Source organism: Sciurus vulgaris (assembly GCF_902686455.1).
Source record: "Sciurus vulgaris genome assembly, chromosome: 5".
In the NCBI taxonomy this organism is placed as follows: Eukaryota; Metazoa; Chordata; class Mammalia; order Rodentia; family Sciuridae; genus Sciurus; species Sciurus vulgaris.
The window spans coordinates 168,467,736-168,477,999 of NC_136465.1; the positions used below are offsets into that span (position 1 = coordinate 168,467,736).

The following is a 10,264-nucleotide window of genomic DNA, read 5'->3' on the forward strand; positions in this document are numbered from 1 at the left end:
CAATTCCCTCTCCAGACAGGATTTGTCCAATTTTCTAATTCTTCTGAGAGTCAAGTGAAAGTAAGGGTCTGAGATGCCTTATTGTTCAGCTCCAGGGCTGCAAATGTCCCAGCACACTGTTTATTGATCCCCAAGAAAACTTGGAGGACTCAATGGAGAGATTTTGTATACTTTATTACTTATTCATTCCTTAGTGGTGGCAGGCAGAGATAGAGTGGAGGGCTACACCATGCTGATGAATGGGGGACTATATAGGACGGGTGCCCACTGAGCAGGCGGAGATCTTCAGATATTTTATGAGTACGATTCTTTTATTTTACAACCACAATCACTCTGTTTTGATCCTTACCTAAAGATTGGCAATAGGGGAAGTGGCCAGCTACCCTCTCCAAGTCCTTCATTATCACCTTCCTTAGAGTCCTTCTTATCTCACTGCAAGCTTTCCCAGGCATTGCTTAGTGTTACCCTACACTTATTTTTATCTACCTACATCTCTCTATCTATATTTTAACAACATTTCACCTTTCATCTCTTGCATACTTTTTCTTTTGCTCTGTTTTGTGTGGAAGAGTATAGAATTGCTCTAGTCAGTTTTACAGGTAGTAAATTCTTTTGCTTAAAAGAGAGAGAGGGGCACTTGGTCATGTGAAGTTAATTAGGAATTTGGGGAGGTCTAATTGCTCTTCAGGTAGACAAGGAATTCTGTTCTTGCTCTCTTTCATCTTCATGGTATCAGGAACTTTGATTTTTTAAGTTCTTCTGGGATTATATAAATTAATTAATTAATTAATTAATTAATTTATTTATTTATTCATTGTGATTGTTTTGGTTCAATTTGGCTTTTTCCTTTGCAGGAACTTAGGTCTTAGCTTTCCTTGATTTGTAAAATTGTTTTCATTTTGCAAAATTGTGCTATTATTTCTCATCCAATGTTAGCTTCTCTTCTGGTCTCATTACCTTTTGGGTTTATACAATCTTATTTCTTTTATTATCACTATGTAAGTTTCAAGGAGGTATAGAGATAAACTATATTTAAACTGAAGCCTACTTTAAATTTTTAATTTCACAACCAGATTTTTAATTTCTGAAACTCATATTTCATTCTTTTTGAAAACATTTTCTTAGGTTTCTCCCCCATAGAGTTTTATCTTTTCATGTTTCTACACTTTATTTCATCTCTTCACTGATTTTAACCATTACTATCCTAGAGTCTCACACCGTTTGCTTTCTTATTTTAAGTTCTTGTGGGTGCTAAAGTTCTTGGTGTGTCTGCTGAATCACCCCCATTGAATCATTACCTGAATAATTTGTAGTTATTTTTCTGTGACCTCATCATCTTTGCAGATTATTTATTTCCTGGATAGTCCAGTGACACCTGTGCAATAGCAGTTTTCCTTGAGAGTGGTTTTGTATTAGTTTCTTTTATAATCTCCAAAAATATATACCAGTATAGGGCCAATTGAAGATTGAATGTCTTTTTTTTTAAACAGTGATAAAATACACTTTTCTTTACTTTGTTGAATCAGAGGGTCATAAAAAAATTATTGCTAAAGTAGGTATCAGGCAAACAGGTGCTTTAGAAGTCCAGTTACCTTGGAATTTAAACTAAGAGAAAAAGGTCATAATGTTTTCATGCAATACACATTTGGTTCTTTAAATACAATTGTGACAAACAGCAGAAAGAATTAAGGAATGCTGCACTGATGATACATACAAAACACCAACATTTTAGGTTGTACGTAATTAAAGAAATATCTTACTTTTCAAAATACTGTAATTGCCAATACATAGCGGTATGCCTTAGGTGGGCATAGGAATGCAATTTTAAAAAGGGGGAAAGACTCACACTGGAACTACTTAATTTCATTAAAACCACTGAGCAAGAAAAGCAACATTGAACTTCCATACTGATTTTACACAATTTCTATACAGTACCTTGACTTAAATATAAGAGCAAAAGTTAAGACTCTCCTCCTCTATTTTTGGTAAACAACTGCATGGTAAATTTAGATGACTTTTCCCCCTGGATTTTACCTGGGAGTGGCCTTTTTAATATTTTATTTAAAAGAGGGCAGGTTTGGCACTTTTATACTGATGTCACCAATGTTAATATTTCTTGGGATCTCAGGAAGATTCATATTCTTTACAGCTGATACAGCCCGGGCTGGAGCTCCTGCTAAGCCAGCCTCAGATTTCTCCAGTTCATTTTGTGCATCAATTTGTGTAACAATCTCATTCATGTTGGTCTCCAATACCATTTGCCCCATCACCATTTCTGCAAGAATGTTGTGAACCTTGTCTACATGGAAAATTAAATCCAGTTCACAGACATTTTCAAAACATTTGTCTAAGGTTTCCACGAATACTTGAATTAGATCTAAAAATGCCAAGTTCACTTTCTGAAGAATCCACACAGAAGTCAAAATATAGGGTTGCATAATGTCTATAAATCAGTTTGCTGTCAGATCCTCCAATTAATAATTCTCCTTCTAGGAAATTACAAACACTTTCATCTCTCTTAGATACCAAAAGGAAAGTCTCTCTGAGGACTTGCTGTTGTGTATCTTCACCGTAGGGTTGGTAGATCTTGGAGAACCATGCTTCCCCTCGTTGTTGAAGATGAGGATCGCCTTGATCATGGCTGGGTGGGCCCACGGGGTGGGCGCTGGGGGCCAGGGCGGGGGCAGGGAGGCGAGCCTTGCCTCCCCATCTCGCCAGGGATCCTTCACCCGTCCCCTCCCGCGCCTGCACACGCTCCCGAACCACTCTTGAATTTCTTGAACCAAGAACTATTCTATCATGGGAAGGGGACATATTCAGACTGAATATTTACGGGTGGCTCACATTTGGGATTTTAGTTTCTCTAGGGAAGTGGTTTTTTTTTTTTTTTTTTTTTTTTTTTTCATCTAACACTCTAACAGAAGTAAGATTCTTTATTTCCTTTTTCTAGTTAGGGAAGAGTTTAAGTTCCTCCTCCTCCGAGCACTTAGCTCTTTGAGAAATGTGTCTCTCTGTTCTAGTTTAAACCCCTGCACAGCCAAGACAATTGCAGCCCAGCTGTCCTGATCTGTGTCCAGAGCTGCTTCCCCTCAGCCTGCCATCATCAGTATGAAAATGGAGGCCCAGTCTTTAAACTTCTTCTTTCTTTGCTACCTGACTACTTATTTCTCTCTTTTTCTTCTGAGTATGACTGTGAATTTTCTTTGTGGTGGGGGGAGGTGCTAAAGGGAGGGAGAATTATATTTTATCCAAAAGCTTAGTGGCTGTTCCTAGAGTGTGGTAGAGATGAAGATGGGATGGTCATAGTATCCCACCTCACCATTGCGCTGCACCTGGAACCCTACATACTGTTAATGTCTTATTCTACCTACAAAATTGCTATTAGTAAGGAACAATTTCTATATTAGTATGAGTGTATTAGTACTCAGAACTTTTAGAGGACCACACAGTATCCCATTACATGCATTAGCTCATTAGATGCATTGAGGATTGAACTGTAACAGAACTGGGGTCCTCCAAGAAACTGAGGTACTGCAAAGAGCCCCTCTTCAAACCCAGATTCTTGTCATCAAGTCAGAAAGATTTCTGACATGTCACTCAGAGTAACAGAAATGAGTTTATTGAAGGGATAGGGAAAGGGCAAGGGCATGCTCTCACAGGAGAGTGTGGGTCCTCTCTTGTACTTCAGTTTTATTGGGGATCCCAGAGAAGTTTCCAGAGAATCCCATCCAGATCTGCCTCTTGACTTTTTAAGTTTTGTTTTATTTATTTTTTCTAATTAGTTGTAGTGACAGTAGAATGTATTTATACATTTTTATAAATCATACATACATGGAGTATAATCTCATTTTTCTGACTGTAAGAAAACCCACAAAAACCACGCCAGACACGGGAAATCACATAAGGGAGTTTATTAAGCAGAGTGTCTCCCTGCAGGGTGAGAGAGAATGAGAGGAAATGAGAAAGGGAAAGAGAAAGGGCGTGTGCAAGAAAGAGTGTGGAAAATGAGAGAAAGAAAGTGAGTCGGGGGAGAGAAAGCATGAGAACAGATGGCGGGGTAGCCACCCTTAAGCAGTTGAATTCTGCAAGGCTAACAGGGGACCGATAATGGAGAAGGATACTTGCAAGCTGACTGATGAACCAACAGCTAGCTAGGATGTTATCCCAACATCCTACTTGTGCTGACAAGTAGTTGGGAAGCGGGGAAAATGGCTGCAGCGGAAAGGGCGGGGGAGCAGCTTTCATACTGACAAGCTAGGTTGTGATGCAAAGGGCCGGGGAGCAGCTTTCATACTGACAAGCTAGGTTGTGATGCAAAGGGCGGGGGAGCAGCTTTATACATTACATTCCCCCGTTTCTGTTTTTATAAGAAAATCTTTTGTTCTCCAGTTCTTTCCTGCCTTCTCTCTCCTTCCTGCCTAAGTGACGAGGGCTGGTTTTGCAGGTGAGATGTAAAAAGTCCATTCTCCCAGGGGCAGTGTTTGTCTTCCAGACTTCCAGAGGCAGATGGTTTTCATGGACTTCATTTCCTTGATTTAACTGATCCCCTATGTCTACACTATCTGCCTGTCCCCAATTCTGACTTCATTTCCCCCTCTAATTTTAGGAACTCCTTCACTGCTGTAAGGAAAGGGGGTGATGACCAATCAGGCTTCTTCAAGCTGGAAAGGGGCAGTGTGGGGCAAGCAGTTTGGAGTTCCCTTTTTAGAAATCAGGTCAATTGGGGAGTCCATGGTAGAAGTCTGGTTGGGGAAGAGCAGGTTATAAAGGTATCTGGGGGTGGGTGATTCTATGAGAGAAGAACAAAAAGACATGAGTACTGAAATGAGATTGATACAATATAAATGTTGCAGAATCTGGAACATGCCAATGAATATCATGAAGGTGACAGAAGTCAATAATTCCTCACCAGGGGGTGGAAGAACTGAGAAGTTGTTCCCATAACAAGGCCTAGCAAAGGCTGCAGAGGACAGGCCTTTATTTGGGAACTTTAACATTGTCCAGGTTATCAGGAATGTAAACACAACATTTAACTCTTAATGTCATTGATGTCCCCAGAAAATATAGTTAACCTGTGTTTAACAGAGATGTCTATACCTCTGTTACTTAGGGCTAGATAATCATACTAGCAAACATTGATTAAGCCTACCTATGTAGCTTAGGAAGGTCTGTAGGACTTAAACTGACTAAAAAACTGACTCTGGCAGTTTCTCTTGACAGTTATCAGGCACATTTGCCTAAGAATCGCTCTTTTGTAGCTTTTAACCTTTATTTAGTGGGCTAACACAAGTGTACATTTAAGTTACATTTAACTATTATTTCTTTTAAATGCCCAAGAATGGCTATGTTTTGGTTTTAACTGTTTTGCTAGGTGTTTAAGATCAAGCTGGTCAAAGTGATCTGTTCCTGTCTGTTAAAGAGTCAGCTGAGTTCCCACAGGGGTCACTCATAGAGAAATTGAGAGTCTTAGCTTTAGTGCTGTCCATTAGGCAGGGTCTCCTCAATGAGGTGGCTTCTCTTGAAAGCACCAGGGATGTCTCCCTTTTTCCTTGACCCTCCTCTGCAGCAGGTGCACTGATTGGCTTTTCATCTTCTAGTGGCCTCATCAATCTCCCTGTTTGGGAGGTTGTGTGACTCAGAGTTTCAAAGCTCCTTAGAGAAGTCCTCTTGTTCCCTGGACTCGGGCTGATTGAGGGCAAGACCCAAATACTGGCTTTTCTTGGCCTCTATATTTAATCTCAATCTCTAAGTTTGATCTTAACCATCAAGCCAGCCAGTCTCACCAGTCATAAAGTAAGAGTGCTGGGCTTTAATTTCAGTGTCTATAACTGTACAGTTATTTATTGCCTTTTATCTAATTGGGGTCTACATGATCTGTCCTATATAATTTCAAGTTAATCTGTGGTGTACTTCTGCAAAATATTAATCAGGCAACAGTTAGAGTTTACAAGGAAAATACAAAATGGAATCACCATCAGTAAAACATTCAGTTTGTGCAATAGCTATCTTGAATTTTGGCTGAGTTATTCATTATATCCCCTGTAAATGAGTTAATAAAGTCTGGCTTACTTTGGAGTCATTCTAACATGCAGCAGGGTGAGAGGGGAGGCGGAGCCTTATCTCAGGTAAGGTGTGGCTCTTTAAAAATCTTAAGTGAAATGTTCTAATTCTGATGTTGATCTTTACACCTTTCTTAAATGTCATTTTAAGAAGTTTACATATAATGACTCCTGAGTCTATATGAACATTAGTTAACACAATTTAACATTATATCTAAAACATGAATTAAAGAAAGTTTGAGAGAGTTTTTAACTTTCCTTTTGGGTGGCAAAGTGGCAAAATGCTTTAGAAATAAATCCCCAATAACATTTACTCTTCTTAGAAGTTTAAAATTACCATTACAGACAAGTTTAATTTGGAGAATAGCAGCTTGATAAATTTTCTGCTTTCAAGGTTTGTTTACCTGGAAAATATGAACACATTTAATATACAAAGAATAATGTTTTTAAGTATGTTACTCCATGGAATAACTTTGTAAATTAATCAGATGTCTCTAACAAACACATTTGAGTAATCCCGTACATGTCAACTGTAATTCACTCATCTTATTATAAAGAAAAACAAGATATCAGACAAGTGTACCAACAGTATTTGCCGTCTCTTTCCTGTTGAAGAAAAGTCCTAGAAAAATTGATGTTAAACATTTTATAAGCATCAACATTTTATTAGTTTGACCACCTAGAGACTTGTGAGTTAATTTTAAAGATATTTTAAGTTGAACCTTTTTAAATCACATGAATTAAAAGTATTTGGATCCATTTTTTTTAATTTTAATTTTATGCACGCTTATATTTAACACCAAAGCAAAGGCCTTGTAATGTATATCTCCATTGCAATGTAAAATAACTCTAGAGTTGGATAAAAAGAACTGATCAAAAATCATTAACTTAGGTATGTAGGATCAAAATTGTGAGCTCTAAAATATAGCATTTAAGAAAAACAAAAGTCCTAGAAGAAAAATGATAATGGCCATTAATTATAGCATGAGAAAAATGAGAAAGAGAAGGGCAGAGAGAAGAGGTAAAAAGGAGAGATAAAATGTTCTTCCAGGAGAAATTTAAAATGGACACTTTTTTCCTTGGGTTTGAGACTGGTCTCCCACTTAGCATTCTGGCTTCCTCCATTTACATTTTAATGTAAGCCTTGACTGAGATCTGAATGGAACTAACAGGTTTTAGCAGAAACTTGATGCCTAGGGCATTTTAACCCTTTTTCCTGGTTAGTAATCAATTCCAGTTTGGATGCACAAAATTTTGAAACAGTCTCCCACTACTTGTGGGGAATGGGGCTGCTACATCATACTCCTTACTGGGACATGCCACTAATGGTTGGGCTGGTTAATCCCTCCACAACGGCGTATGCAGGACCTCGTGGCAGGAGGGCTAGGTGGGCTAAGCTGGGGAATGGAAGCAGAAACAGAACGGGGTAAAGGAGATGGAGAAGCAGGGGGAGATGGAGAAGCAGGGGCCAAAGGCGCCCGAGCCTGCAGGAAGAGCCAAGAAGCAAGAAAGAAGAGACTTGAAGATAGGGAATCTCTTTCCATCTGCCCACTCGCTCACGGAAGCTGTGTGCCATTACACAAACAGATTTTGATGGCTTTAAGCTGGGAGTCAGGCGAAGGGTTCCCAGGGTTGAATCTGCCGGAATGGAGGACCCAGATCCCATGGTGGAGACTGATACAGCCGAGTCTGTGGCCAGGGTGTCCCAAGGCCAGAGTAGTCGGCTGGAGATGAGGAGGCAGCACATTGATTGTGTCTTTACACAAGCACCAGCGTGTGCCAGGCAAAAGCCGAGGAGGGTTGAGGACCTGATATCAGGGTTTTTGAGTGCGAGTGCGAGCATTAAGATGAGCGTCAACCCTGAGAGAGAATCTCCACCATAAAATCAGGAATCCACCTGGCAGATAAGACTGACTAAGGGTCCAGCAGTAACTATAAGAGTTGTGGCTGGGGTACCTCTACCTCTTAGCTGCCTTGAGGGTCCCGGATCAAAGGTCGCTTCTCAGGTCGGCAGAGGAGTGTTTAAATTGGCCTAGGGGAACCCACCTAGGGGACTCACCAATCTGAAGTTCAGTGATGGATGCAGAGCAGGGCAGAGTGTCCGGGCAGAATGGAAGGTGAGGCTGTGTCCAGGGGGCACTGGGGCAACAGATGGGGTTCCACTTGCTTAAAAGACAGTGGAAGAGCCCACCCAAGTCACGGCACCAACGTAAGAAAACCCATGAAAACTACGCCGGACACGGGAAATCACAGAAGGGAGTTTTTTAAGCAAACAGAATGTCTCCCTGCAGGGTGAGAGAGAAAATGAGAGGAAAGGAGAAAGGGCGCATGCAAGAGAGTGTGGAAAGCTAGGAAAGTGAGTCGGGAGAGAAAGATGAGAAAAGATGGCGGGCTAGCTACCCTGAAGCCATTGAATCCCGCCTGGCTAACAGGGGACCAATAATGGAGAAGGATACTTGCAAGCTGACTGATGAACCAACAGCTAGCCAGGATGTTCACAGACTGACAAGTAGTTGGGAGGCGGGGAAATGGCTGCAGCGGAAAGGGCGGGGGAGCAGCTTCCATACTGACAAGCTAGGTTGTGATGCAAAGGGCGGGGGAGCAGCTTCCATACTGACAAGCTAGGTTGTAATGCAAAGGGCGGGGGAGCAGCTTCCATACTGACAAGCTAGGTTGTGATGCAAAGGGCGGGGGAGCAGCTTCCATACTGACAAGCTAGGTTGTGATGCAAAGGGCGGGGGAGCAGCTTTGTATTACACTGACTACATATTACAGGATCATACTGGTCATAATGTCTGTTTCACTCTACTATCATTCCTACCCCCATACTCCTTCACCTCCCTTCCTCTTGACATTTGACTGACAACAGGGTGACATCAGACTTTTGAGTCTCTACTGTCATGGCAAATCTAGGTCACCTTGGCCCATGCTGACCAGTTCCAATTGAATTCTTAACCATAAGTTCTTACAGATTTTATGGTTAAGAGGAACTATCCTTATCTCCCAGAGTTTCAGGATCTGGTCACAAAAATGTCCTGGGTTCTTCCCATCAACATTATCTTGAGCCTGCCTTTCTCTGGCAGTTAACAAGTAGTTTGCTGAGAAAGGTGACACATCCCGTCCAGAAGCCAGGCAGTGCTGCAGGTAAATTGCTTCTTGGAAAAGAAAGCATGTGGGGGTCAGCACAGTGGGCCCATTTTATGGAATTATTCTCTTCACCTCGGGTTCCCACCATTCACATCTGCCTGTTCCCTAACAGAACCACCACTTTATTTGACTGACCACAGTTTTCCGTATTATAAACACAGCTGTGTTGTGGATCATTTCATATATTGCCTTGCCTGAAACAGAGAATAGAATTTCTGAGTTAAAGAATATGTTCACTGCAGTTTACAATTTTATAGATACTGCCACCAAAACAGAACTTTAACCTCCTTTTTGGCTAAGGGGAAATGCCACCTCTCTGCTGTGTGCCTCCTCTGAGAAACATTCCTTGAGGTCTCCTCTGGCCCCTGCAGGTGAACGACTGACATAAGGAGGATTGGAGCAGCAGGTTCTTGGGATGTGGCTAATCTGTTTGGAGCAGAAGGCCATTGTTTTATAACCACAGGTGGCTTCTTCCAAATTTGAAAAAGTCAAACAAAAAATGTCCAGTGGGACCCACAGTCAGGGCCCCTTCCCACAGCCTGTCTCTAGCTTCCACCAGATCCTCACACAGCAGCTGGCTGTCTCTGGGCAGCATCCGGAGTCCTGCCTGGGGGAGGGGTTTTCAGGTGTCACAGTGGCCTTCCCAGAGGCAGAGGACTTTCTCCTAATCTCACCTCAGAAGATCAGCAGGATATTTAGTTCCATGCTGTTTTTTAAATGCAAATGAATCCCACAGTAGGTAGAGGAGAAACTTCTATGGATGGCAGGCTCCCCTCACAGAAACGCTTTCCAAGAAGGAGGGAAGAACGGGCTCCTGCAGCTGAGGGACAGAGCCTCAGGCAATTCGTGACTCTGTTTGAGTTTAAAGTGTTTGGGAAATATTTCTCAACCTTCTTTGTGTTTCTGTCCTCTGCGAACATAGAGGGTAGAGCCAGGGAAACATCCTCAGAGGAGTTAAGCACATTTGTTCATCTGCACCTGGATTCCCAGCCTGCTCCACATCAACTTGCTGTGTGACTTTGTGGGGCTTGGCAAATGGTGACTCATTCTGGACTGAG

General features: G+C 41.6%; 1 pseudogene across 1 annotated transcript; it reads right to left on the reverse strand.

Moving 5' to 3' along the window:
* Positions 1-1,849: 1,849 nt before the first annotated feature.
* Positions 1,850-2,639, reverse strand: LOC306661509 (AP-3 complex subunit sigma-1-like; annotated as a pseudogene). The gene has a single exon. The product of its transcript is annotated as an AP-3 complex subunit sigma-1-like (transcript).
* Between the last annotated feature and the right edge of the window lie 7,625 nt (positions 2,640-10,264).